This window comes from Apteryx mantelli, chromosome 3 (genome assembly GCF_036417845.1).
Source record: "Apteryx mantelli isolate bAptMan1 chromosome 3, bAptMan1.hap1, whole genome shotgun sequence".
NCBI lineage: Eukaryota > Metazoa > Chordata > Aves > Apterygiformes > Apterygidae > Apteryx > Apteryx mantelli.
Window position 1 is genome coordinate 12,604,589 of NC_089980.1, and position 27,183 is coordinate 12,631,771.

Below are 27,183 nucleotides of genomic sequence, written 5' to 3' on the forward strand. Positions count from 1 at the left end.
AAGTCACCCAAGTAACACTAAAGCTATGTCCTGCTGACTTCCAAGAGGAATTGTGTTTCCAAAACTTTAGGAGGTGACACGTGACAAAATCCCTAAAGAAGCAGAAAGGAGCAAAATTGTTTAACAGATTGATTGTGGCTATTCGCAATTTTTAATAACACAAGTAAAAATTAGTGACAATGACTGCACAGCATGAGGCACAAAATATTTCCCCAAAAAAGTGCCCAACAAATCTCAAGTGAATATGTACAGATTTTGCTACATGAAACGAAACAGAAAAAGTCACAATGATCTGAGCTCTGGACCTGGTTATATTTTGACTAAAAAGCACTGCTAGAATGAAGGAGAGCTGACAGCTCCTTCCCGAAACTTTTAGAACCACCAAGTTTGGATACGGAGGTTAAATGCATCTTATTAAATTACATTGCAAAATGTGGTTTTCACTGCTCATTTTTCCATCTACCAGGGAGTAGGAGACAGACAGCAAATTTGGAACTTAGAGCTGCACTGATAACCACACCACTTTATTCCTTCCTCCCTGAAATACTAACATTGCTTGTATTTGTTTTTTCCAAAATCTTCCTTATTAGTTCCAGCAGTCTGGATGGCAATTGATGTGGGGAAAATGTCAGAGGTGTTCAAACAGACGCATGACACAAGAGCTACGGCCTGAAAACTGAAAGTAGGCAAATTCAGTTAGAAAAGGTCACATCTTTTCACTAATGCAGGCAATTAACCATCAGAAAGCTTATTCAGGGATTGCATGCATTCTTTAAATACAGAGACTGAATGCCTTTTCAATTCAATATTGATAGGCAAATTGACTACTGAATTAATGGAACTTGATCCTAATTTGCTCACACCTTACCACCTAGACCACGTGGCTACTGGATTTGGCAGAGAAGTCACGGGATGAAGTCCTTCAGCTCCTCCTCAGTAGAAAAGCAGGATGACCATGCTCCTACTCCTATAACGCACGCACCGACGACGCACCCTTAAGAGTCCAGCGTCTTGTCATGCCACAAAACTGGCGATGACCTCGTGAATCAGAACCAATGTTTAACTCCAGTAAACTTTTCCAAGACCTTCATTAGCGCTCAGGAGAAAGAGAGCTTCCCCTGGGCAGTGGAGTAGGCATCATAACTAAACAGCAAGTATATCCTAGGGTATAAAGCTCAGTAATATATTTCATGGGTAGAAACTGTCAATATCTTTATTTTTTTCCCTATGCTTTTGTTTACAAAACTATTGGAAAATAGATTTTTTACATCCTCTTCTCACAAAGCTTACAAAGAAGTGATACTAGTAAATCATGAAAAGAACCATGAAGTAATATATAGTCACGAACAGCACTGAAGCACAAAGCTCTGGTATTTCTGGCATACACCTTCCAGCAACATGTAGCATAAAAAATACAAAAGAAATCAAAATTCTCAACACTACTGCTAGCAGCTGCAGGTCAGGTCAGCAAATCTAAATTAAGTGTATTAAATTCATCATTCCTTCTAACAGTTTAGAGACAGCTACCAGAAAAGTCAGAGACTCCCAAGGAGAAAGAAAGAGCTGACAGCCAAATGAGGCCCAAGCTTGTTGCTGGTATCAGCAATGTCACCAGCTCCAACCACTTCATGTAGCCACATGATTTTTTGTTATTGCATGAAGACAACTTACTACGTGAAAATATGACACACAGACGAAAACCAGTTCCACGAATAAAGGCAATTTAAATATATGTTTATTTTAAAAATAAAAGGAAACGTTGATTTCTCTGATTTCAGAAAACATCTTATTGAAATACTGCTATCGTAAGTCATAAAATGAAGGAAGGACAAATGCAGCTGTTATTTCTCTTGCCATCAGTGAAACAGAGAAAAAATGGTCATAAAAAACCATTTAGCAAGAGTTTTGAAAGAAAGCCAGCCAATTCACTCAGTATTTTCTAGTAATAGGCACTTACCCATGTCATCTATGCCAGCCTTTTTGTTTAGTCCATAGTTACTGTCTTGAAAATTGAGTCTGTCATACAGATTCATTAAAAAAAGTCCACCCCCACCAAATAAATGCAAGCATCTCAGAGATGGTCGCAACCTTGCACGCAGCAGTCACACACAGGGATGTGCTCATTTTAATGAGCACGGAGCCACATGCGTGCGTCCAGTTTCTCCCCCCTTCTCTCAATGAATAGCACCTTGCTTTGAGTTATTCTGCTAAGCTGGTGAAATACTTCAGGAGCAAAATGCAATCAGCTCAAATATGGGCATCAACATTTCACTCATGCTCCAGCAATTTCATATGGCACAGTAGTTTCACAGATTGAGACGAAGAATACACACCAGATTCTCAGCTAGCTTGAAACCATGCGAGTTCCCTCTCAAGTTTGTTGTGGGTTAGTTTTATGCTTGATCTTGAAACAGGCAAAATTATTTGAACATTAAGCTGTAAAGACATTGGCCATGATGTAGACAGATGATACATCACTCAGGTTCAAGTATAGCTAGTCATATTAAGCAGTGATGATACATCCATCCATATATATACATATATATGTATATACACACACACACACACAAACATATGTTTGCATATTCATTCATTTTTTCATAAGGAGAAAAAATATTGGCTGGTATAGGAAGAGAATATAAAGATGAGATTGCAACTAAGTTTGCTTATTAATATGTTGGAGAGTCTCATGGAAGTACAATAATAAACTTCTTGCTCAGAAAGGCCTACAAAATCCCTGAAGAACACTGATGACACTTCTCAATTACGTAGCCATTACCAGGCATGTTTCAATTTTGTTAATTTTACCATTGTAGGAATTTTAGGAATTTTGGTATAACGTATTCTAAAAAGTGGTAACAATAATTTTCTACAACAAAAAAACAAAAGGAACAACGAGAAGAAAAAAGACAGTACCCGGATAACGTGTTGTTTTCTGTGATGAGTCTAACTGGAGTTTTTCTGTCTGCTTCTTAATTAGCCAGAGGGAATAAAAAAAAATGTTGCTGCTACTTTATATTTAATTCTCTGTTTTCAAGTACTTCCTGAAGTTCTAAGGTATCTCAAGCTAACAGAGGGTAGGCCCAGTAATGTCTTAAACACATGACACTAAGTGTTTTTGACAGGCTCTGTTATAATTATATTTAAATATTTTGTTCTATAGCTTGCATTTGCCGAAGTCTTTGATGGTAGATTAAATTACCTTCGCTCTAAAATCCTATAATAAATAAAAACAAAACAGAAATGCAGTGTCAATTTGTATCCAAATCTGCTTACAAAAGGGAATTAGCTTGGGCCTTTGCCCAGCCAAGCGCTTAATCATGTGCATAATTTTTATTACGTCAGCATTCCCACTGATGTCAATGAACAGTTGAAGCTATGATCTTCAAGCCATACACACGCCCGAGTGCTCTGCTGGATCAGGGCCTAAGAGAATTCGCAACACATATTGCAGTGACTGAAGACGCACAGTTCAGGGAAAGTCTCTTGTGACAGATGTCACGATGAAGCTTAGCACACAGCCCTAGGGTATTACATGCTTCCTTAAAAATAATAAGAAGTCAGGTGACAAATTTGAATTACATTCGTAACACAAAACACAGTGTTACACTGGCCTGAGACAAAGCATCATCCACAAGTCAGGCAATTAATTGACATTAGAGCAGTGCCAGTTAATTAAAAAACCCTTGACAGATACAAAAAATGCATTCTTCATTGCATTTCTGCATAACCAACGTTAGCGTCGCATGTTTTACCTAGCGCAGGGAAACACGGGCACAGCTCCGAATCCCAAAAGTAACTTGTCCCTTCCCGCTGCGACTTCACTGTTCAGCAAAGAGCCCATCTGGGTAAGTGGCAACTAAAGATGGGCTGGGGCATCTCAAGGCAACAATCATTTGACTTTTGGGGCACCTGCCTGCAGAAAAAGTGGATCCTGTTGACTAGTCCTGGAGCCTACACGCGCTTATCAACAATTAAGCTTTGTACCAAGCAACATGGACATTACAGTCTGAAACTGAGGACTAGGAATCAGGGACTTGGAGGATTTACATGGAAAGCATCACGAAAAACTCCACATTGATGAAGTTTTGTATTTACAAAGCAGAGACTAGACTTAGTGCTTCTGCAAAGGAAGGACATTTTTATCTGCGTTACGGAGTTGAAAGCAGGTTTAGGCAACCAGAGAAAAGTATTTAATTATTGCTTAGTCAACCATGTCCTGTCCACAGCAAGCGCTGCCTATTTTGATGACCACAGTCACTACCCTCTTTCTGCCTCAGCAAATAATAAGTGGATATAAGGTGTGTTTAGATTCTTTCTGCTGGAAGAGAGTTTTTTCCATTACTTGTTTTATAAACTTCAGCTTTGTTACAACTTCTGGTCATTATTCAGCCAAGTAAAAAACAAGTATTTCCTGCTTTCTCCATAAGTCAATGAACGTAATGCCTTAATAATTTGTACTCTTCTCTGAGTTACCTCTAATTCGCAGTATATGGTGCCTGTGCATGTATATATTTTATATAATATACACACACAAATATACCCACACTATAATTTACACATTACATATACTATTTACATATATATATACACTTAATTTTTGACACTCTGTATAGAGTATCTAAACCTTTCTCAGAATTACTGCTCTTTTGCACCATTTTTAGACAACAAATTTTAATGGAAACTTTTTTTTACTAGCACAAATAAAAAATTACAAATCCAGAAATGTGCTTAAATTTATCTGTTACCACTAATTTTTATGCTGATAGTACCTAGACCTATAGGAGAAGCAGAAATTTTTCTCCAATTTTATGTATGTGATGCTATATTTAATTTCTACAGAAGAAGCATACGAAAGGTGTAACAGTGTTTGCAAATGCCAGTCCTCGCTTGAAGATAAAACAGTGACAATTCTTCTCCTTGATATCCACTTCATGCATCTTACAACATTATTCTTGGCTTGATGAATGCAGCAGCTTAAAACCCTAGCGAGACCAGCAGAATGATAACAAAGCCTTTCCAAGCTTCACATTTAATAAAATAAGCCCAAAGAGTCACACGAAGCAGCACAGTCCCCATGGAAGAAAAGCTTCGGTCTTTTCATGCCAGTGGTTTCTACTTCGTCCATTAGTAAACCTACACTAAAATGTATTCTCAGCTATGGGCCTCAAGAGCAGAACATCCAGCTCATCCACCTCACTGAGATAAGGTTCTGCGGTGTCTACTTAACACGAAGAAATTCAAAGTCAGATATAAAGGCGGTAAAGGAAATGTGACCACCAAAACAGTCTAGCACTTGCCCGTTTGAACAAAAGGCCAGCTATTTCTGCGGGGCTTTTTGGCTGCAGTCTGTGGGAAAGAAAACGGGAGACTTTGGCTTTTTGCCCCTGCTTTGTGACACAATCAACAGCTCAACTTGTTTCATTCTCTGCAAGTTAGTTTGCTTTCTGAGACATAAGCTGGCGGAGTCCTACGCCAGCAGGCCTGGCTGCTGCTGGCTGCTGTTCTCCTTGCAGCCCACAGCAGCACCAATACACCGCGAAGCCGCGTTACAGGTCACAAAACGCATTTTTGCGCCTTTCCCCACGCGCACGTGCCTCCACGATGCAAGGCTGCTTAAGGAAGGAGATAAAGCTCTGCAGAAACGCCAGTGTCAGAAGAGCCCTGCAAGCTCAGGACCTGTGTCAGTCATTCTGCCACCCTCAATTTCTTAAAAGTACTTCCAGACGTTTTCATTTTGGTGACTGACTCTCCTTTCATCATGCAGTTAACCTATCGAGCGGTACTGCTTAGTGTCACACAGACTCACTAAAGACAGACGCGTGCAGGCCTCCAGGCACGAGCTATGGCATCACCAGTTTTATAGGTGTGGATTTTAACACCATGGATGCAACGATGAGCACGTTTCTCATACGGTCCCCCATGGGCTACCGAAACATCAGGCAGAGACAGACGTTCTGGCACCTGCAAGTGGTGCTCCTGGTCAAATTCTTAAGAGCATGAGCATGCCATCTTTTTTTCCCTTAGGTATGTTTCTTTCACAAAGCACAAATTTAAGAAAACTTTAATATATTGAGAGCTGAAGCTATATTAAGACATAAACCTTCATCAAACAATTGCTCTCTCTCTATATATACGTACATATATACACATGCATATATATATACATATATATACTCACACGCACATGCATTTCAAGAGATTACTTTCTATTACTTTTTAATTTGTTTTTATACCTCTTTCCTTTTACTAGACATTAGGAAGTATTAAGTATTTCCCTGGAGAGGCTGAGCAATAAGTAGGATAAAAATCTTTCACGAGAGACTATTTTTGCATATTCTTCCACCTCGTTTTCTAGTGAAAAGTTGGGTGAACTCTTGGTTCTCTGTCTGTTTTAGATGTCTTCCTAAACAGCCTGCTTAACTTTGAGGTTCAGCCTTAATTACTTTTAAATGATTAATCCTCAGCTAGCCACAGATCACGCATCTCCATTAAAGTCCCGGCTCTGTTTACGAAGCACAACGATGAAAGATCTCTGTGCTGCCTGGCCAACGTTACTCTCCGGGGAACATGAATCAGAGCTTCTTCTGAGGCTTAATCCTACCTCAACTAATGACAAGAAAAGACTTACACAGATCAGAGGAGTTGGTCTATAATAGCAACTGAACTTCACTTTCTCACTAAAATCTGATGATTAACGTCATCAGAGCAGAGAATGCAAATTTGTAAGTCAAAGCAAAAATACCAGTACTGCAACAGTCAGAAGATAATCCCAACTGTAAAAAAGCTGTTCACATTTATTTTTTTTGCTGAAGGGACATAGCTGTAGACACTTTCGATTGGGTGCCCTTCTTCGAAGAGAGACACCTTTGAACTATTTTACAAAGACAGAATTGTTGAATTTTTCTCATAAGGCCACACTAAGGTTAAATATGGCTAAATATACAAAATATAGAAAACCCAGCAGTTCTCACTGGTATCAACTTCATTCTGAATTTTTAATATTAGTCATTAAACAATATAGTAAACAAGCATTAAACAAGAGATTTTAGATTTAAAGTGACCATAAACTTTATATTGTACTCAGTTTCAAAAATGCGTTTTCCAGTCAAGCAATTCTGATGCTTTTTAAAATGTATCTTAAATCCCTAAAATAGTGTTTTCCAGTTTGAAGCATCTAAATTTAAAAACTGAGACCTTAACTGAATAAGCATAATTCACACATACATTTAAGAACACGATGTTCCATAGTGCTAACACATAAAACTTCTTATAATTACCTATTACAGAACCATTTTAAGATGCCTCACTTCTGCCATCTGCCCTTTGCACCACAGAGCCAGAAAACCTGAAACTCCAGCCTAAGAGTTAAATCAGATTTTCAGGCCTTTTGCTTAAAAGAACAATACTCCTTTGAACTAATGACAGTACGCTCAGGAAAGACCGTGGTATTTTAACAAGACTTCCTGCACCACAGTACTGAAGAAGCGGAGCGTAGGGTGGCTGGCTATGGATCTCGGCCAAAATCTTCCGAAATGAATGGCAGCCTGAGTTGCCCCCACCTTTACCCAGTTTGACACATCAAATATGCCTAATTAGGAAAGTTGAAAGCACTTTCTTAAAGTTTCCTTTTGAAGACTGCAAAAAGGAAGGAAAATCCAACTGCCATTGAAACCACAAGTCCAGAATTAACATGAGCAATGTATCTCCATGCTCCACACAACTTGTTTTTGAACATACAAATTGAAAGCAGAAGGGTTAAACATATAAATAACTTTTCCAGGATTTTTGTTTTTCAATTTCTGTTCAACTTTCAGATTCCTTTGTTAATTAATTAGACTGGTTATAAGAGAGCGCTTCTTCGATACACGCCAGGAGGGTTCCTTTTTGTGCAGTTTATGATATATGGGATCAAATTTTCAGTTGATGCAGACCAGTGCAGCGCCTGCCTTCAGTGGACTTCCATATGTCCATGGCAGCGGAGCCAATGGCACGTGAACTCACGTTGGTGCCCGAAAGTCAGGAGTGAGCTAGAGAATATCCAGCAGATACAAAATACGTGAAGTACACTCAGCCCTTCTCATTTCTAAGCAAAGAATTTTATTTTGTTGCAACTGTCTCTTATCTGTAGACTCAAACATTTTACTTCAGAAATGACAGGATGCTACAAATAATTTGTTTCTAGTTCTTGAATTGTCTTGCCCTGAGGCTAATTATATTAATAGACTACCCTAGGTTTAATTAGTATTTTGTCTAACCCCAGCTGATCATTAAAATTTCATTTAATCTCATCACTAAAGTACATATTTTAAGTCCAGTGCAGATGAAGGAATTGCAAGTGTACCATTACCACTGAGTGCATAAGCCACTACATTTAACTTAGACCAGGGCATTTTTCACTCGTAAATTTAATTTCTGTATCTCAACTCTATTACAGTGGATTGCAGAATCCTTCTCCTCATTTAACTGACAGCAACAATAAATCACAAGCTCATATTTTGTATATCTGAGACCCTAATTCTCAATTCCTGTCACGCTGCGGTTGCAGGTGGCTCTTCCATGCCTAAAGCTCAAGACTCTTGTCTATCTTTGAGCCTTGCTGCTTTGCAACAGCAGCAGCAATACGTTAGTTTGTCAGTGAAGCCTAAGCCATTTCTCTGAAGGAAAAACTTCTGCCAGGTAAAGAACTCTTTTGCTTCTGTAGTTCTGTCTATAGTAGGGCTTTTTCCCACCAAAGTTTTGCTAGCAAAACTTCTCAGAGTGTTTCAGTCTGGAAGCAGCTGAACCTCTTCCATACATTTTCTGAGCTGTAGTTTCAGGTGAGCTATTGCACTGATAGCTCTGAAGGCCCAAGGAGATCTGCACGCCCAGAGCTCTCTGCAAACATAACTTTATGGCTGCTTTACTGTTCACATAGGGACATACCAGCTCCTTTTCAGAGAAGTGTTATACGAAAATGTGAGCGCACACACTTCCCAGTTTATATATGAAGTGTAGCTATTTGTGGAGACTCACTGTGCAAGAGTCGCATGCCTTAAATCCCCAGCAGATAGGAATAACCCAGTGACAAGCAGCAATACCGTAGCTAAAAGAAATAAAGTCCTGAAAATATGGCAAGCGCCAATTAACCCGATTCTTCACAACGGAACTGACAGCACACACACAAAGATATTCAACCAAAACAATGACAAAAGCAAAGCCTAAATTTTCAGTGCATATCAAAATCAAAGCCAAACAACAAAACCAACCATACCTGCACTGTTTTACAACAGGACGCAATGTTGTAGTTTACACAGACCTGGATAATGCCCCAGAAATAGGCTTCACACATGCAACTGTAAGTATTTTTATACTGCAATTGGACAAATCCCTGCAGAGTTGCAGACATACCTATATATGTAATGCAAGTTCAGTGATGAAAAGAGGAGCACCACCAGAACACCGAGCAAGTATTGGGTATCCCAGAAAGGCTTGCCCAGTCTCTCGTTTTATCCCAACGAGCCAAGTCCAGTCCAGTGACTGTGCTGAGGTCCAACACCCTAGACGTAAGCCAGACAGCCTTAGTGGTACAAGGGAAAGACATAACGCCATCTCATGCAACAGGCAGCCCAGGCAGTTCCAATACAGCCTCTCAGAAGTCATAGACCAGAGTGATGGTCGTTGTCCTTCTACACGCAGTCCTCAGCCCTAGATGTACCTACGTGCAGATATTATTGCCCTTGCAGTACTCCAGTCCTCTTCTCTGGGTTGCTGTTTTGTGAACTCTTTATCACGGCCATGTGGGAGAGCTTTCCACATGTCTCTGCCTCCTTCCACAAACTCATACCTTAAGACTACAAAGGAGCACAGCGTTAGAAATGCTCTGAGCAGATCCTTTACGCTGGCAGGAATTCGGCTATAGTAACTTAAAACAGCCACAGCTAATTCTATCATGGGCTGCACACAGAGAGCCCCAATAGTCTAAACTCTCCTGGTTTTCAGACGTACAGCTCCATCAGTCCAAATCCTCCTTTCAACAGGAATCCCTCAAGGTTAACAACACTGGGACTCCTCGTGAGCTGGGCTTTGCATATTGATTGTACATGAACTACACTGAATTACCTAGGAGATGTAAAAACAAGAACAAAATCAAAAACCTTCCATAACAGGACATAAGCACAAATTTAGAATTGACAAATGAACACTCACAAACAGTTTCGAAACAGTTTCTCAGATACTTTTCTGTAGAAAGAGCCATGTTTGGTGTCAACAAAAGTTGGTGACATCTATAAACTCTACACAGTATAATTTGTAGATTTAACAATAATTCCCAACTAACTTGTGTGCTGCTTTGTCAACAACTGCTACAGGACAGACTCTAAACTCTTAGACCCTTACACTTCAAGGTAGAACCAAATAAAAATTGCCATATAAAATGCATTTATTTGAAAAGATCAAGTGTTCATGTTTCTTCTCTTAATATTAATTCCACCCAGGTAAAACCCTCATTTAATCGGCAGTTCTGTCTGCTTCAGGATTTATAACCCACTGCATTGGTATGTTTAAAACAACTATTTTCTGGCAGTGCCTAAAGCTGGCAACCGTCTGGCCAGAAAGACACATAATTACTTGATTATACAGCCTGAATCTGAACAACCCTATAAAAATATTTATGTATTAGATGGCAAAGTAATGAGGTCAACAAAAATAAAGTGAGTAAGTATATTTTATCCTTTACCAGAAATTACTTCCAATTCACAGCACTAATTTGGACTGTTTAAGGACTGCCTGCAAATTCAGAGGGTAGAAGGGCAAGCAGGATGCAGTTCTGTAGTAGATAAGAGGAAGAAAACACAGTGAAAATTAGAGAATGAACAAACAGCTGAGAAATCCATTAATGAAAAAAGAAAAGGCTTTGGGAACTGGTACAAAATTGAGTTTCTCATAATAACAGCACAGTAAAGGATTAAGTATTATACATGGCAACACAAACTGCAAACCTCTATCTGAAATACAATCACATTAAAACTGATCAACTTAAAGGTCCTGATCTTGGAGCTACGCAGGGCAACGATGAAGGCAAAGGGGACCAATGTGGATGGAGAAGTATGCAGGGAAGAGCAATGAACTATTTCAGTATTCAGCAAGGGAGCAGGGGACAAAAAACCTACTTGCCTTATATTGAAAGGTGTTTAAAAATCACATGGTATAATATCATAATTGTGGCTGCTCTGTCCCGTGGACAAGAGCATAACTTTGAAGATGCAAAATCCTATATCCTTTCTGATACTTGCACAGTAAGTGACTTCACTGAATTCAGTACAAAACAAGGAAAGCAAGTATATGCAAATTTGTTTAGGTGAAGCCTGACATAATTTTGCCAAAACGAAATACTAGGTTCCCACAAAATTTCACTTGATATGGTACCATTGTATGGCAGGAAATGGATTAAATAATCTCAGTTCATGTGTGTGTGTGTGTGTGTGTGTGTGTGTGTGTGTGTATGTATGTATATATGGGCACTTCAATCATTTGAACTTAATTTTTTGAACTTAAATTACTTAGTCTCAAAATAAGCAAGGAATTCAATTTAGGTTTTTTCCCCCCATTTATTACAAATTGAAAGAAGGTATTTAAAAGAGAAAGAAAGTAATGATTTAGTTTAATGTATCTTGTTTAAGTAATACAACTTAATTCTGAACTAGCAATCCATTAAAATGAACTGCTCTAAATCTTTTTTCTAAATCTTTTCTACTCCTCTTTAATGTCTTTAATCCCTTTAATTAATAGGCTGCTTTTTGTCAACAGCTATCTAGGGTGGTCTGACGTAGAGCTTGCTGATACACCCAGGAGGTTTCAATGGACAACTTCTCAGGGCCAGGATTCTCTGGGTTATTTACAAACTACTGTGGTCAAGTCATGAATACAATACAACACAGAAACCACGTTGTACTATCAAAAATGAAAAAACAAGTATAAGTGGGGATATAAAGAGTAATATGTTTAGCTCTACCTACAGTGGAACTTCACGTCATCATTGTTTCACTACTGATTCAGAAAGTATATGGCTACCTTTAGTATTACACAGCTGCTTCTTGAAAACCAAGCTTTTCCTCAAATTTCTCAATGAACACTGATTTCACCAAATATTAGTCTACGAGGATTCAACTCAATGTGACTTGCAATCACCAATATAAAATAAAGCAGTACAATTTTCCAGGGGAAAGTTTTCTAACCTCAAAGTGAAAATGCTGTTGCACAACGGATCATGTATCTTGAGTATCACTAACATGCCCAAATCAAAGAGCAGCTCTGCATATAAATACATGCAAACCATCCAAACGTATACACACAGGGCCATGCACAAATTTCTTTATACATGTATAATTTAAATCATGCATCTATGATGTTCAGACCAGGAATAAAAAAATACATACACAGTCTTTATTTTACATAAAATCATATACATATCCAAGGTTAAAAAGGTCATTAATTTTGCAATATGAAACCCCCCAAGCTCAGCAAGTATTGGAATGTTTCTTCCTTGATCTATGTCATTTAAAGATCATATACTGCATTTTTGCCTACAAAAAATGATTGCTTTGTCACCGAACATATTAATTTTCAAGAACTGTCCTCATCAAGAGGTGAATTTAGCTATGGGCTGTGTGAAGGTGTGGCTTTGGGTACACCTAAAAACCACAGAGCAACCTAATAATGGACAAAGTCCAATTGCTTATTGGTATAGCAAGATAGGTGCAAAATTACAAAAACACGAAAATAATCTACAATCTTTTCAGGAAAATTATTTGAAATATATCCTTTCACAAAGGGATGAAAAATCTCACCCCACCCTTTACTGTGTCATAAGCATGTTTTCTTTGCTGCTTCGTGTTATCTCCTTATCAAAAGCAGATGTCTGAAAGCATTAGCTGATCACTCACTATTCCTCTTGAAATTATCCGAATAATTTCTTTCACTGTCTCTCATGTCTGCAAACGCAATGGGACTTGAATTGCGCTGGTCTTTTAAATGTACCTCTTACGTGGCCTATATATTGCTTCTTGTGATTGTTCTTCGTTACTGACGCTGCTTATAGCATCTTCCGTTCACCTTTTGTTGTTAGAATTTTCAAATAATTATTCTTATGTGGCAGTGGCAATCTATTTCTATGTTACAATCCGTTGTCTCCACTCTAAAAGAAATCACAGTGCTGGATGCAAAATCTGAAACTGGAGAATTCACACAACCTTATATATTCCGTGTCCTACTTCCTTATAATACACGAAATACAGCTAACAGCTCTGTGATATAAGGAATTTATTTGCAGAATCTCTGCTGCTTGTGACTACTAAAAGACTGATTTTGTGAGATGCTGAGTGTTCCTGCCTAAGTGCTGAATAACTTCAACTCCCACTGCTTAATTTAATTTAGACGGAAACTTTATTCTGATGCTTAAGTTAAATTTTGAATAAATCACTGCTGTGTACTAGTTATTTAGGTCTTGTGTAACTCAGATGTTTAAAATGCCTAGTTTACATACGGTTGTGCTGGCAGACTTAAGGTTGAACTGGGAACATACGAAATCGAAATAATAGTTTGCATTTCCAAGAGTTTTCTTTAATTGTAGAACATCTTAATAATCTGCTTACAGCCTGTCTGTTTCTGTTTATCTGGAATAAAGCAGCTTGCATGAGTAAGATAATTCAATTCAAAAAATACATTCCCTGTAGATGTCTCCAATACGCAGAATTTTGGTCACTGATGTTTTTCACAAAGGCTATGTTCCTCCTTCTACATAATACTATTCCTTAGGGAAAAGGTTATGTGATGTAGGAATAGTTTTGGATTTTATTCTTTTAAATATTATGTCATAGACCTGAATTCTCCTGGCCATTTTTGTTTGCACAAATCTTTCCCACAAAGTACTAGTCATGCTCTGATTTCTGCTAAATATTTTTTCATGAGCTAAATTCCGCTAGCTGGCACGGTGGCTCAGAAACAACACGAAGCTGATTTATAAGCATCAATGTTATCTAGAGTCTGTAGCTCAGCTGCTTATCCAAACTTCCACTATAAACTTTGACTGTTTGCTTGTAAATCTTGGGAAAGATCTTTTCATTAAAACACCAACCATGAAAATAAAAAAATCAGTAAGGAAGAAACGGTGTTTTGGAATCAAATAAAAAAAAAAAAGGAAGCACTTACTCATCAAGCTATTAGTATTTTAAAAGCTAGATTTCTAGACACAAAAGCCCAAAGTTCCAGGAGGGAATCGCACTCGGAGGCCGACACGCTGTGGCGGAGGAAAGATCGGGGAGGAAACAACAGCTCTCTCGAAACGGATGGTGTTTCACGTTCCACTTGCTTTTGAAACACACAAACGTTAACTTTACTGAGAGAAATTACGCTGCTCACGATTCAGCAAAATGTATGTGAGAGGGGAACCGGCATCTGCGCTTTCCATATTCTGGAGCTGCAAATCGACAGCACAGAGCTGGCCTCATTTCCAGAAGAAACGACTGCTTCCTCCTCCTCCTCCTCTCATTCCTTGTAAATCAAATCGTCACGTGTCGGCCTTCAAACCCCAGCCGCTCCTTGACAGCATAATCAGGTTTCCAAACTTCAGCACTAGGCAGTTTCTGCTCTCGCCAAGGGACGTAACCTTCCGACGCGCCCCCTGCACAGGCTCTGCCGCGGCTGTTATTTCCCGCTCCGTTAGCATCTGGTTGCACATCCTGCCGCTGCGGGTCGAGCGCCCCTGTTTAACGAACAGCACCCTCAGTCCGCGACTGCCCAGCGATACGGAAGGGCAAGGCCTGCGCAGACGTTCAGGCAGAGCTGCGCGCTGGCAGGCAGACCCCCCGCCCCGGCATACCTTGCCTGTAACCGTAGACGTGGGGCGCAGGCAGCCAGCCAGTGCTCCACTCGGCCGTTTTGATTCATCTCTCCACTTCTTCCCAGGTACAGACTCATCATCTCGGTTTAGCTATTACAGCTCAAACCAAATAGCTTATTAAAAAGACTGGGAATCTTGCACAGAAAAGGAGCGTCGTCTTGACTGATAAGGGCAGGCAGCCTTCACAGGGACGCCGGCGTGAAGGAACCACCTTCTGCTCTATGCCTGTAGAGAGACCTCTGCAAGGCAGCAGCTCCATGACAGAGGATCACATCAACTGCAGGTGGGCACGAGAATGAATGCAACAGTGCTACAGGGGGAGACTTTACACATTGATGATTTTAAAACTGAGTTTTCTGTTCTGTCAATAATTTATCTCCAATCTGTTTCACTCAAATACTCAACTTCCTTTCCAAAAAAACACATTTGAGTTCTGCCTCTTCTTAGTCTTCTTCTGTTAAGCAGAAGAACCAGCATCCCAATGTTAAAACCATCTCCCAAAAAGGAACTAAGTAATAAGAAAAGGGCAGTTAGGAAAAAGCGATATCAGGACATTTCACATTCTTGATAAACTGACATATAAACTTTGCACAAAGTTCATCTCATCAATGCCATCAAGTGAAGCACTGCCTCATTTACTTATCTTCCGCTGCTGTACATCATCATAACTAGATGATAGCACCAGCATATCAACTCCAGGTTTCCTGGGTCAAGCATTGCCTTAGGAAACTGCCTTTCTAAAGGTAGTTTCCTTCCAACATGGCTTTGTTTGATGTTAAATAATTAAGAAAGGAAAGCCAAGGAGTCAGGCAAACCAACAGCGGTAATTCAGTCGCATCAGTTGGACATCTTTCTTCAAGGATCAGACATGTACACAGCAAGAAGGATTATCCAGAGTTCTAGCTATGCCTTCTACACAGTTTCAGAAACTTTTGGCTGTCTTGTTTCATGTTTCCTGGACTTTGACAGTTAACAACAAGCTCTCTTATTCAAAGAAAAAGTATCTGATGATTCAGAGCTGCACAATTAGATCGAATTATCCCATGTTAGGGAATTAAAAAAAAAAAACAGCATGTGTATTTAATGTGATGAGGTTGTCAGGATTTTCCTCCCAGGTTTATGGAAACAGATGAGATGTTACATAAATTCCTTACTGATAACTGAAGTTAAGCTCTTCTGCAGGTCATCAGTTTTGAATATTTTACTGTTCCAACCTAGAAGTTTTACTTATGGCTACAAGTACTCCCTCCTATAACTTACTATTGTGGAAGAAAAGTAAATTGGAGCTTTTTTAAAAAATATATTCATAGAATTAAAGAAATGTAAACTTGGAAAGGATTTGAAAGGTCATCAATAAATTGTAGGGGAGAGGAAATACTTAAGTAAAGCAGGTAAATATGCTACTTCTCAATGTTTTTCTCCAATTTGACAATATCCACACTATCCCTACTTCACTGCAAAAAAGCAAACAAATATTGAGGGCATTGTCTGATTTAGTTACTACTGTAAAATTGCATTAGGCACAGATCCCAAAATAATATCTGTTCCGCTCCCTGGCTTTTATACAAAACATACACATTTGCAAACACTCTTTATACCACGTCTGCTAGCCAGCAGTTTATGAAGCAGAGCAAAAAGGCTACTTTTATAGAATTGCAGATAACTTATCTTATTCTTCCACTTTACGTAAGTCATCTCCTTCATCATTGAAATAATGTCAATAAATAGCCCTAGAGATACAGAAGTAAAAATGTTCCAGCCTTTAGACATACCAAGAAAAACAGGAAAATATCTGAAATTAGATAGTAATACTATGTAGGAGCAGACTGGACTACCAGGAGGTCATGTGATCTGTTTTCATGCATCTTCCTATCTAGCTAGTGCTTTAACTATACAATATGTGCTGAAAGAGGTAATTGATGGTTAGTGGTCATTCCTGCTGCATAATCTGGACAGCAGTATGACATGAGGTTTTTCATTAATAGAACATGGGCCAGCTTTCTAGGATTAAACAAATTTGATTTTATTTCTCAAACACGACGTGCACTGCCAAACATAGTTTGGTCTTCCAAGAAAAATGTTATAGATAAAGAAATGGAATTGTAAACAGATTATAAACCTTGCTTAAACTGATTATAGGTTAATGCATGAGCCTAACCAAAGACATGTAGCGACACGGGCTGTGTATCTTTTGAATTGAGCTGCTGTTTTATAGCAATTTCGCATGCAATTTTCAAGAAGCAAGGCTAACCACTAGAACACTTTTTAAAAGAAATACAGAGAAATTCACTAACAATGCAACCGTTCTAAGCATAAACGCTTTGATAGATTTGATCTAGGTAAATGGAACGATATGGATAGAAATCTGTAATAGAAGGTTCTTCACGTGGCATTATCAAACCACTTCCAAGAAATAAGTAAATGTTTTGATTCTAGCTAGAAGTAAGTAAAACAGTAGAAAATGTAGTACTATACAAACAGTAGAAAAAGAAATATTTATCTGTAATAAAAATGTATCAGTTTTATTAACTGCTGACTAGTCGACTTTTTCTTGGCTTAGCTGTTTCCCAGTAATAACTAAGTAACACTGCTAAAATTCCCCAAGGTGTGCTTCGCCTCTACGTCTCCATAAATTCCCACCTGGACGCTACTCAGAGAAGCTGTCTCTGCCTCTTGCCATCCTCTGCTGCCTCCCCTGTCCTGGGGCTGCGCTTCCGCCGTGCCATCCCAGCCATTTGTGCGGCTGCACAACAAGAAGTACTGGGCAACTGAGCCAACCAAAAACGACCCTAAGTGGGGATAAAGCATCTAGTTTTGAGTTCTCTGTGTTCCTGAACTCAGGGTATTGCGTGGTTTACCAACAGTTGCTACAAGCAAGTCATGGTGCGGGGCTGAAAGTAAGTGGCCAAAAGCAGTGGGCGAAGGTGACTTCTTCCAGTGCCACAGTTCATGCTGAGTTACTATGTCTTGAATGTGAGTCTAGATCTCTGCCTCTGCTCTTGGGATCGCCACGGCTAGCTGATGCTTGCAAAGATTGTTTGGAGTGCATTTCAAAAAGAGGAAAAGCAAAGTTGACATAAATGTTCCTTCTGACAGCACAACCTGTGTCTGCGTTACAGGCATGGTGGACTCCACCTCCCCTGGTCCAGGGCGCAGAGCTCCTGCCTACAGCCCCTTGACACACCATTCGGTGCCTCCGGCTCTACTACCTTTGTTCATTTTTCGCCTCCCCTACCTGCTAGTTATTAAAAGTTAATGTGCTCTCATGGGTCTTCTGCTGCCTCTCCGCGACAATTCCAGTCACAAGCTGACATTTCACTTCCACCAAACTAGGCACGTGATCCCAACCCATCTTTTCTCCTATTCTAGAGGGAAAAAAATTTACAGAAGACAGCCACATTAAAACATTTCCCTCAATTCTAAAAGAATACATTTTAGGCAGTACAGTTCATGCTTTGTAACAGCATCCCTGGATATAATATCTATGAAAACGTAAAGAATAAAAATGTATAGATAACAAAAATTTTTTGAATTAAACTACTCATAGTTATTTTAATACAAAACTGTATCTTTAGTCTAGCCAAAGTAAATGACTTTTCACTGATCTCTACTATTCCAAAGGAGAAAATAAGCAGAAACATCCGCAACACATTTAAATTAATGAGCTTAAATAGCTATCTCTTCTAAAATACAGAATTCTTCCTCTAAATCTCTCCTGTGATGTTGTTTGAAGTGAATAAAATTAACAAAAAAATTTATGATCAGCAGTTTTAGCCATCTCATGCTTCAGAAATAAAATTTATTCTACGCTTGTTAAAACACAAACAGACTCAAGAGCTTTTAATTAAGCTTATAATGTATATATACAAAGAAATCAGAACAGATGCATCAAATCACACTGAAAACAACAACAAAAAAAAGTTGAATTATTAACGAGACTTGCTGGGCTCGGCGTGCCTAGTCGGCATTCTGCCCTTCCATTCCAGTGTTTACAAAACCATCTAAACCCACTGTCAACCAGTGCCCACATCATTCATCTATTCATTGCAAGAATGGATAGCTTTTCAAACAAAATAAGCCATCGTGTTTTCTTCTCAGCCACAGTTTCAAATATTAGCGGTTTTGTTCTTATTTTGTTTTTTATTTTATCTCAGACACATATGAAGTGATAAGTCAGCTCATTTTTGTGCAACGTGCCAACTTTTTTTTTGTTATAACTTGAAATAACTAATCATCGGCAAGAGTGGTTTAGAAAAGAGCGATTCTGGATGTGCAGAGCTCACTCATGTTAGGTATTAAAGCTAAAAACTTATATTTGAAGTAAAAATTAAAAGCAAGCCAGTCAACTAACTCTGAAGAACACCACCAAATACCTCAAGACTAAGCAACACTGAAATATAGGTTCTTTTTTTCTTTCCCTTTGGTGATTTGCCTCTTCATTTCCTGGAGGCATTTCTAGGCCCTCTACCTCCTAAAACCAAACAAAATTCAATCCCCCCGCAAACTGCAATCATGCAGTAAAGAGAGAGCAAAGACATGAAAGCAATAAAGGGAGCCTTACAGCTTTTGCCTGTGCTTGCACTCCCAGCAAGATGGCATTTATTTTATTTTGCAGGTGGGCTCACTCTGCCATCAAGGAAACTGGAAAACACATGGCAAATACAGATAACAGAGCCCTATAAACACATTTTGGCTTTACGCAAGGACTCTGATTTGTGACAATTGATATAAATAAGCTCTAGCTTTAAAGCACACTACAAACGCAATAATCTAAACCTACTTGGTTGTATAAAGAACTGTCTACATGGCCCAAGTGAGCATGAAATCCACCCTTCTGCTCTCCCTGTCCAAAAGCGGACACACGGATTTAGATTAGAGTTAGCACAGCTTTCAAATTTTCCTTTTTTTATTTTGCAAGTAATAGTTAAATAATCCCACTACTTCTCACAGATTCAAACTTTACTGACTCTAGCAGGATCTAGAGAATACTGTATAAAAAATTTAGCTTCTCCAAGTGAAATATTGCCACAAACATATCAGTGTCTTAAAAATGAGCTAGATCATATTCAACATTTCCTAAAATAATTTACAACAGTAATAATTCCTTTGAAATATGCAGAAGTGTCACCACTTGGACTACAGCGGGAAACACGATGCAATGTTTAATATGTCAATTATGATGATTTGCAACCAAGCAGAAATATCACAGCTTTAGCAAAATGAATGGACACCATCTCCAAGGGTCTGATGTTCTCATAGGACCGGGGATGAGGGCAAAACTTATTTTAACCTAAACTACTGCAGTCTATATTAAAATAACTCTACTGTCACCTCCACAGCAAAGATACTTGGATTCATACTGCTGAGGTGCAGAATCAGTCCATGGATCAGTCCACAAACTGTGGCTGGTTGGTGCTGATCGATGGAGCAGTGCACTTCGCTGTCAGCAGCGAGCAGGGACCTCACCTCCCGAGGTGCCCCAGGGAAAGACCATGCCGGGTGAAAAGGGAGAGGACTTCCCGGCCACCACAGCCCACCGCGCATAAGGTTAATATCAAAGTAACCCTGAAATACATTTTCCTGTTCTTTCTGTTAAAACCAAGCAAACCTGAACCTCGGCAGCAGTTCTGCAAAGGATGGGCCTGCACTCACTTGTGAAAACCGCGCTTTGGCCCATAACCATCCTCCTCTGCCCCCTTCCTCCTGCCAGCCAGGTCCTGGCAACTTGCATGTTCACACCGGTAGCAATGAACCATTACCGTGAAGACAGACTTTCTATCAGCATCGGAAACGGGTAGATGTAAATATTTCTGGAGACGAAGATGACCTTCTCCCCTGCAAAGCCACAGGGCTGTGCACCCTAACACAAAGATATAAAGGAGAAAAGGCTGCAGGGCCTGCAGCTCCGGGCTTGCTCCTTCCACGCACGGCACGAGCAGTCTGCACATCCCTAGAGCCAGCTCTGAGAGGAAGGACAAGAAGGGTTTTGCTTTCCCTATCAAGGCAAAACACAGTAAAACTGGACTAATTAGGTTAGCTGAAATCAGCTTTCCTTCTCAAATTGCCAAATGACCATTTTGTGTTTTATAATGTTTTACCAAAAACATATTACAGAAGACGTATTACAGAAAACATGTTGTTTTTGTTCTGCAGTAAAATGAAGTGAATCTCGGTCTCAACAGAAGCCAAAAGCAAAATTCCCGCTGCCCTCAAAGGGTTAGGATTTCACCCACTGTTAGCAGCATACAGTCCCACCTAGCGAGTGCTGCTCTTTACCTGAAGACAAGAGCGCAGTTTTTCAGACAGCCAAGAGCCACGCAGTGCTGCTCCGCGCCACCAGGACTCAGCCCTTTGCCCACTGTCGCCATCCCCAGGGGTGGCAGCCGAAAGCAGGGTCACGCCGCGCAGCTGGCCCCTTGCGCAGCTCCTCCGAGCACTGCCCCGACCTCTCCTTCGCAGGCTGCCGCACGCGCTTCCCACGCGGACACTGCTCCTACCCGCCAGTGCACCATCTCCTCAGCTGGTGGTACGTGCAGGGCACCGTTGAAGGAGCCTGCTTTGGCCTACCTGAATTCATCCCCCGCCACCTCTTCTTTAAAGGCATCTGGACAACGAGCAAATTCCTAACGTTATTTCTGAGATGAATTTGACTTCCTTTTCCTTCGGTATTATAACCCTACCTAACATTACCGCTCTGCTCACGCCACTTCATCAGCGAACATTATTCTGAAGCAGTTTATATAAAACATGCACAACTGCAGCGTACGGCTTCTCATACAGGGTTGGGGTTTTTTTTTCATATTTTGATTAAACTTGAAGGAAGGATGTTAACTCTGAGAGCAATAAAATCAAGAATCTTCCTGTGAGTTCAGTTACGGTATTACAACATACAACAGGTTTCAATAAAGAAAAAAAGGGCATCAGAGGCGCTGCAAGTCAGACCTTCAATCAGTGTAGTTCCCTAAACTACTGGATCTTTCCATTACAAAATTTGTTACAAAAATCACTGAGCTGGTAAAAAAAAAAAAAATTTCTGTATTTGGAAACTGCTGAAAGGTCCCATTTCCTCTGACCTATTTAAAAAAAAAAAATTCAATAACTTTCAGCTTACAATAAATTGTAGTGTGCAATGCTGTCCTTGGACCAGGACTGCACATAACTTTCCCGTAGGCAAAGAAAAGATTCGGACCCAAAGGCCCCACAACATGGCCCGCAACAGCCCGATTCGTTGCCTACTGAACCGGAGCTAACCACCAGCAATACGCCCTTGCTGCCTTCACTATCACATTCATTCGCCAGCACAGGTTATTGAGACTCTTGTAGAAATGGTTCAATTCATACAACTCCGATTATCATGTTGGCATTTCCACGTAATGCTAACACCAGTTTTAGGATATGTCACGGAAATGATGAGGAAAAAACAAGTTCTCTCTGCAGGAACGGGTGTTACGGTGAATAACAATCAGGAGAAACCTATAATTTGGAAAACAGTCAGGATCTCCTAACGGCAATTGAACCCAGTCACAGAGACAGTGCACAATAGCATGGAAAAAATATCTGCTACCACCTAGGCCTATGCCAATACTGAAAATTTGCAAGGTCATTCTAATTCCAAGAAACAACAAAGAAAATGGGCATTGCAAATACCTCAGCTAAGAACTCCCTTACAATTTCCAGCCAAGGGTGGTACTTCTCCAAAGAGATTTATCCAAATTAATTTATCCAATAAATTTATCCAATTAATCTATCCAAATCCCCCAAGTTAAACAATGTAACTCAGAAGCTAACAATGTAAACCACATGGAGTCAACCTTAAAAGAGTGAACCTTCATTTTAACAGATTACTATAATTCACAATCACATACATTTTTCTCTGCTTTGCAATTCAATCAAGACTGTTGTATGGACTAAAAATAGAGCTAAAGTGAACTGTAGTGTAAGATCAGCACTCACTCTGCTCAAGCACTTTCTGCACATTTTTTCTAGGGCACACTGTGATCCCAGATCTTTCTGGTATATTTTCAGGAAGATCCCCCAATTTCTAGGCTGAAACTGCACTTCAGAGGCATGAAATGGGGAACAACGTATCCAACAAGAGCTGGGATCCAAATCATATACTTTAATACTTCAGTGCAATGAAATTCCTGTACATACCCTAGAACAGAGACAAGTTCTGGAAAAATTTAATTCATCTACTTTCACACACATCCCATCAGACTATTTTTGTTCAACAGAAACAACACATATGTTCACGCACAGGATTTCTCAGTACACAAATCCTCAAGAGGAGCCAAATCCTGGTTTTTCTCATTTAGGGTCATTTTGCATGGAACGCACAACGAACTCTCTCCAAGTACACAACAGTGCATCCCTCCAGTGCAGGCCACCAGACAAGAGAGAAGACCCACACTCAGAAAATGCCCCGTTATTCAGTTCGTATTTACCACTAGTGCAGATCACCCATACTGCGGAGGGACCATGGCACTTTTACCCGTTAACTTTGTAGTGATGGAAATGCTTTTCCTTGAGAAGGATATGTTCAAATGCACTTGATAGGTAGAAAAGCCTTGCTAAATAAAGTATAAATCATTTTTAATGCGTGGCAGTGTTTACCAGGAATACACCGCACTTCCTTCCAGTGAGACACCCATTGAAACCAATGGCTGAAAATGTAGTAAGCAAACCCGAGGCCCTCAGAGAATGTTCTTTTAGCCTTGATATATAGATAGCATAATTATTTTGCTCTCACATGCACATGCTGGTGTATTAGTGAACATCACTGTGCCATCCATTTTGCAGGAACATTCCCTGTGGACGGCTCATTAACACCCCAGGCGCGGAGCAGAGTGAAGGAGTGCTGCAGAAGCCGAGTATCCAAAATCCTTAGCAGCAACAATTGGTAATTTTTTATTTCACTCTGATTAGGCTGTGAAGCAATGGAGTTGAGAAAGACAAAGACAGGGAATTTATGCTCAATACAGCTACAAGGTATTTTGTTATCACCACACAAATACTACCACCTTTATTTAATAATGAAGTATTCACATGCCTTAGTAGGTAACACAATCCTGTTTATAATTAAAAAGAAATTCCTTCTTTCAGAAATCTCCTACCGTATAAAAAAAACCCAAACCCCTAATGGATGCACCTGCTTCCACATTCTTACACCTCCATGGCAGACTAGAGCAAAGGAAAAAGGTTTCATGACACTGGCATAAGAATTATACTCTGACTTCAGTATCTGTTTGAAAAAAAAACCCACCTTGACAAGGTAAAACGTTCAACACTAGACTTCAGGCCATACAGAATATCTTCCTGTCTTAAAATATTTTCTCACTTCAATTATGAAGATATGAAATATCTCAGGAGGGGATCTAAGATGTCTATTCCAAAATAGCAATGATGCTTTTTAACACACTACATCCTAAATAAACAGATTCTAAAATTCTGTAGAATCTATGTTAGTGGATATTCCTAATTGATCCTTTGGAAAATCATAACATGTATTTAACATGACTATTCCAATATCATTGCAGCAGAAGTAGCCACAGTTTCCTGCTGTTTTTTAATTCATATGGACTCTTAGCTATTTCCATATAGTCCCTTTAGCTACTTTCAAACAGTTACTGCTTTCCTTCCCAAACCGTAGTCCCCATTCAACAAAGCAGCTACCTGTGTGCTGCAGTCAATGGCAAACAACACTCGTAATTACTTTACTGGACTTTGAATCAGGCCACAAATAGCTGCCTCTAAGCATCCTTAGAGGGACCTTTGGTGTCTAGTAAAACTTGTGTTTATCTTACCTGTAGCTGACTCTCTTCTACGTCCCACTGTCTCATTGCTAAGAACACGCCGCCCCTCAGCACTGACAGAGGCCGGCCAACAGAGCAGGAACGCACAGAGGCGCGCCTGACGTTCGTTACTTTGCTTTGGCACTTTCATCGGAAACCAAGATATTTCAGTCTCTCTTTGGGGGACACCTGCGTTACTTTAAGAAACAGCAGTACACCTGATGTTGATATTGTGTTGGGCTTTTCTCCGGGCGCAGGCATGCTTTGGGACACTAACAAACGGACTGAAAAGCCACAGCGATAAAACAAAGGTCATTTGCAGTAGGGGCCATAAGTTTTGTGAGCAAAGTTTTAGCCCCGAGAGCCAACTGCACAGTCTTCAGTTTCTTCACTTTACTTTTTCCTGAGACATCTGTCCTGGATATCATGCAAGTAGTTATTAACAAATGTTAGGCAAATGGGTACGTTTACAGCCAGTTGTGCTTAGCTGTGAGCCCAGGAAAGGGCTACGGTAACACGGGAGAAAATGAACTTTGAAATTGAAAACTGTTCTAACAGAGTTTTAAGCAAGTTTAAATAACTTCAGTATCAAAGAAAACTTCTTTGACAGCCCCTCTAAATTCTTAAAACTAGACTGAATCATAAGCTTTGATCAAAGATACTTCATGCTTGTTCAAAATCAAGCACAAATGGTGCAGTTCCACGCACTTTACCTGAAGGCTTCCAGCGAGGCCTGAGCTTTCCCAAGACTTTGTGACCTTAGAGCAAGTCAAGAGGCAACGTCTGAATATGAACACACGAAGAGTGCAAGATGACAACACAGGACGTTTTTAGTCAATATTAATGTCTTAGCATCACTAAAGTGATCTCTTAAATACCTTTATGCTTCCCTAACAATTTTTAAATTTCTTGCCAGCCATTGAAAAAATGCAGTTCATCAGACTTGATGGAGCTTTACCATAATTTAAAACGGGGGTGGATCTGCGAGAGCCATGGCTAGATACACTGGTCCAACCACACTCACATTCCTGTGGCATCCGGTTACCTTGGCGGATGTTACGTTTAATAGTCAGGAATAGGGGAAGAAGCCATTCGTCACACTTGGTACTCGTCAGCAAAAGAGCCAGTGTCAAAAGGCTGCCGAACCCCGGGCAGGGTGTCAGGGCTGAGGCGAGCCCATTGGAGCACACCGCAGGCGCACCCAAACGCAGCGGCTCCTGCCATCTCTGGCAGGATCGGCTGTGGGTTGGGAGCACCTCACGAGTGGGAACTTGCCCCCAAAGACAGCCACGTGGCAACCTGCCCCCCTCCTCTGTGCCCGGGCCAGAAAAGGCAAGGGGGGAGCTGAAAGCTGCCCACAGAGCAGAGGTGACTACACCAACACCACTGCCGCCACTGGGAAATGGCAAATGCTACCGAAGCACTGCGCTCCCCACCTGCGTGACGTACACGCTCAGTTCAGTGATCAGTCCTCGCCCTCCCGGGTGCTACTTGAATCTCCCCAGCCCCCGTGTGAAAGCTCGTGTGTGGTTTGTGTGTGGGTTTAAGATCGTATTGGAATACCACGTGTGCCTGAGGCCACCCAAAGCTGTCCTTGCCGGTCTCTCTTCACAATCCCGCAAAAAGCCTTACTGAAGGAGAAAAAAATAATAGACCTGAGCAGGCAGGTTTGTTCAAAAACATGTGCAGAAACAGCACTTAAAACACAGGTTTATTGAGGCTTGCTGGGGTTCTTCGCAACTCAGAAATACCGTGTGTTTAACTGGGCAGGGTCCTAGTCCACCTTTTAAAATTTAAATGTGAACTTGTGAAGCCACATTTATAATACTTGTGCACTTATAAGCAGAATTTATTGTTATACACTTTGGCATGAAAGTACAGAGTAAAAAATAAAACATATGTTTTATAAATATAACAACAGCAAATATAAAACCAAGCAGCACACAAAACTAACTGAATTAGCGAGTGAGCAGGGGAGGGGAGAAAACAAAACAAAACAAAAAAACAGCAAAAAACCCACCTCCTCGGCGATTATTCACAGTCGAAGCCTTGGACAAAACAGTCCCTTCTGCCTCGTCCTGAACGCTTGCAAATACTGAGGCGCGAGGGGCCAGAGCGAGGTTTTACAGCCGACGACAAGCTTCCGGAAAGGTTCCAGCCCCGGGGGAGCAGAGGGTCGCACAGGATCCCCCCAGTCCGGGCCATTCGGGAGGTGCAAAGGGATCTGCGAGGTGGCCGCAGCCCTGGGCACGAGGGGCCCCGCGAACTGCCCCAGAGGCGCACCAGCACCCTGGGCGCTGCCGGGCGGTGTTCGGAGCGCGGGCGCAAACTGCTCCAGCCCGTCCACTCAGCAGGCCGCCCTGTGAGGCAGAACACTCGTAACCAGAGGGTGCATAAAGAAAACGCCTACTTTGCTGCCACCAAATACCCCGAGCGCCGGGTGCCTCTTGAGGAAGCTTTGCTTTGCTTCCCCATGAGCATGGACCCCGTCACGCACGGCAATGCTCTCCAGGG

The 27,183-nt window shown here is 40.6% G+C and overlaps 1 protein-coding gene across 1 annotated transcript in view; it reads right to left on the minus strand.

Annotated features, from left to right (window-relative positions):
* Window positions 1-27,183, minus strand: part of PLCB1 (phospholipase C beta 1) — a 442,993-nt gene that overhangs the window by 284,794 nt on the left and 131,016 nt on the right. The gene's annotated exons all lie outside the window — the stretch shown is intronic.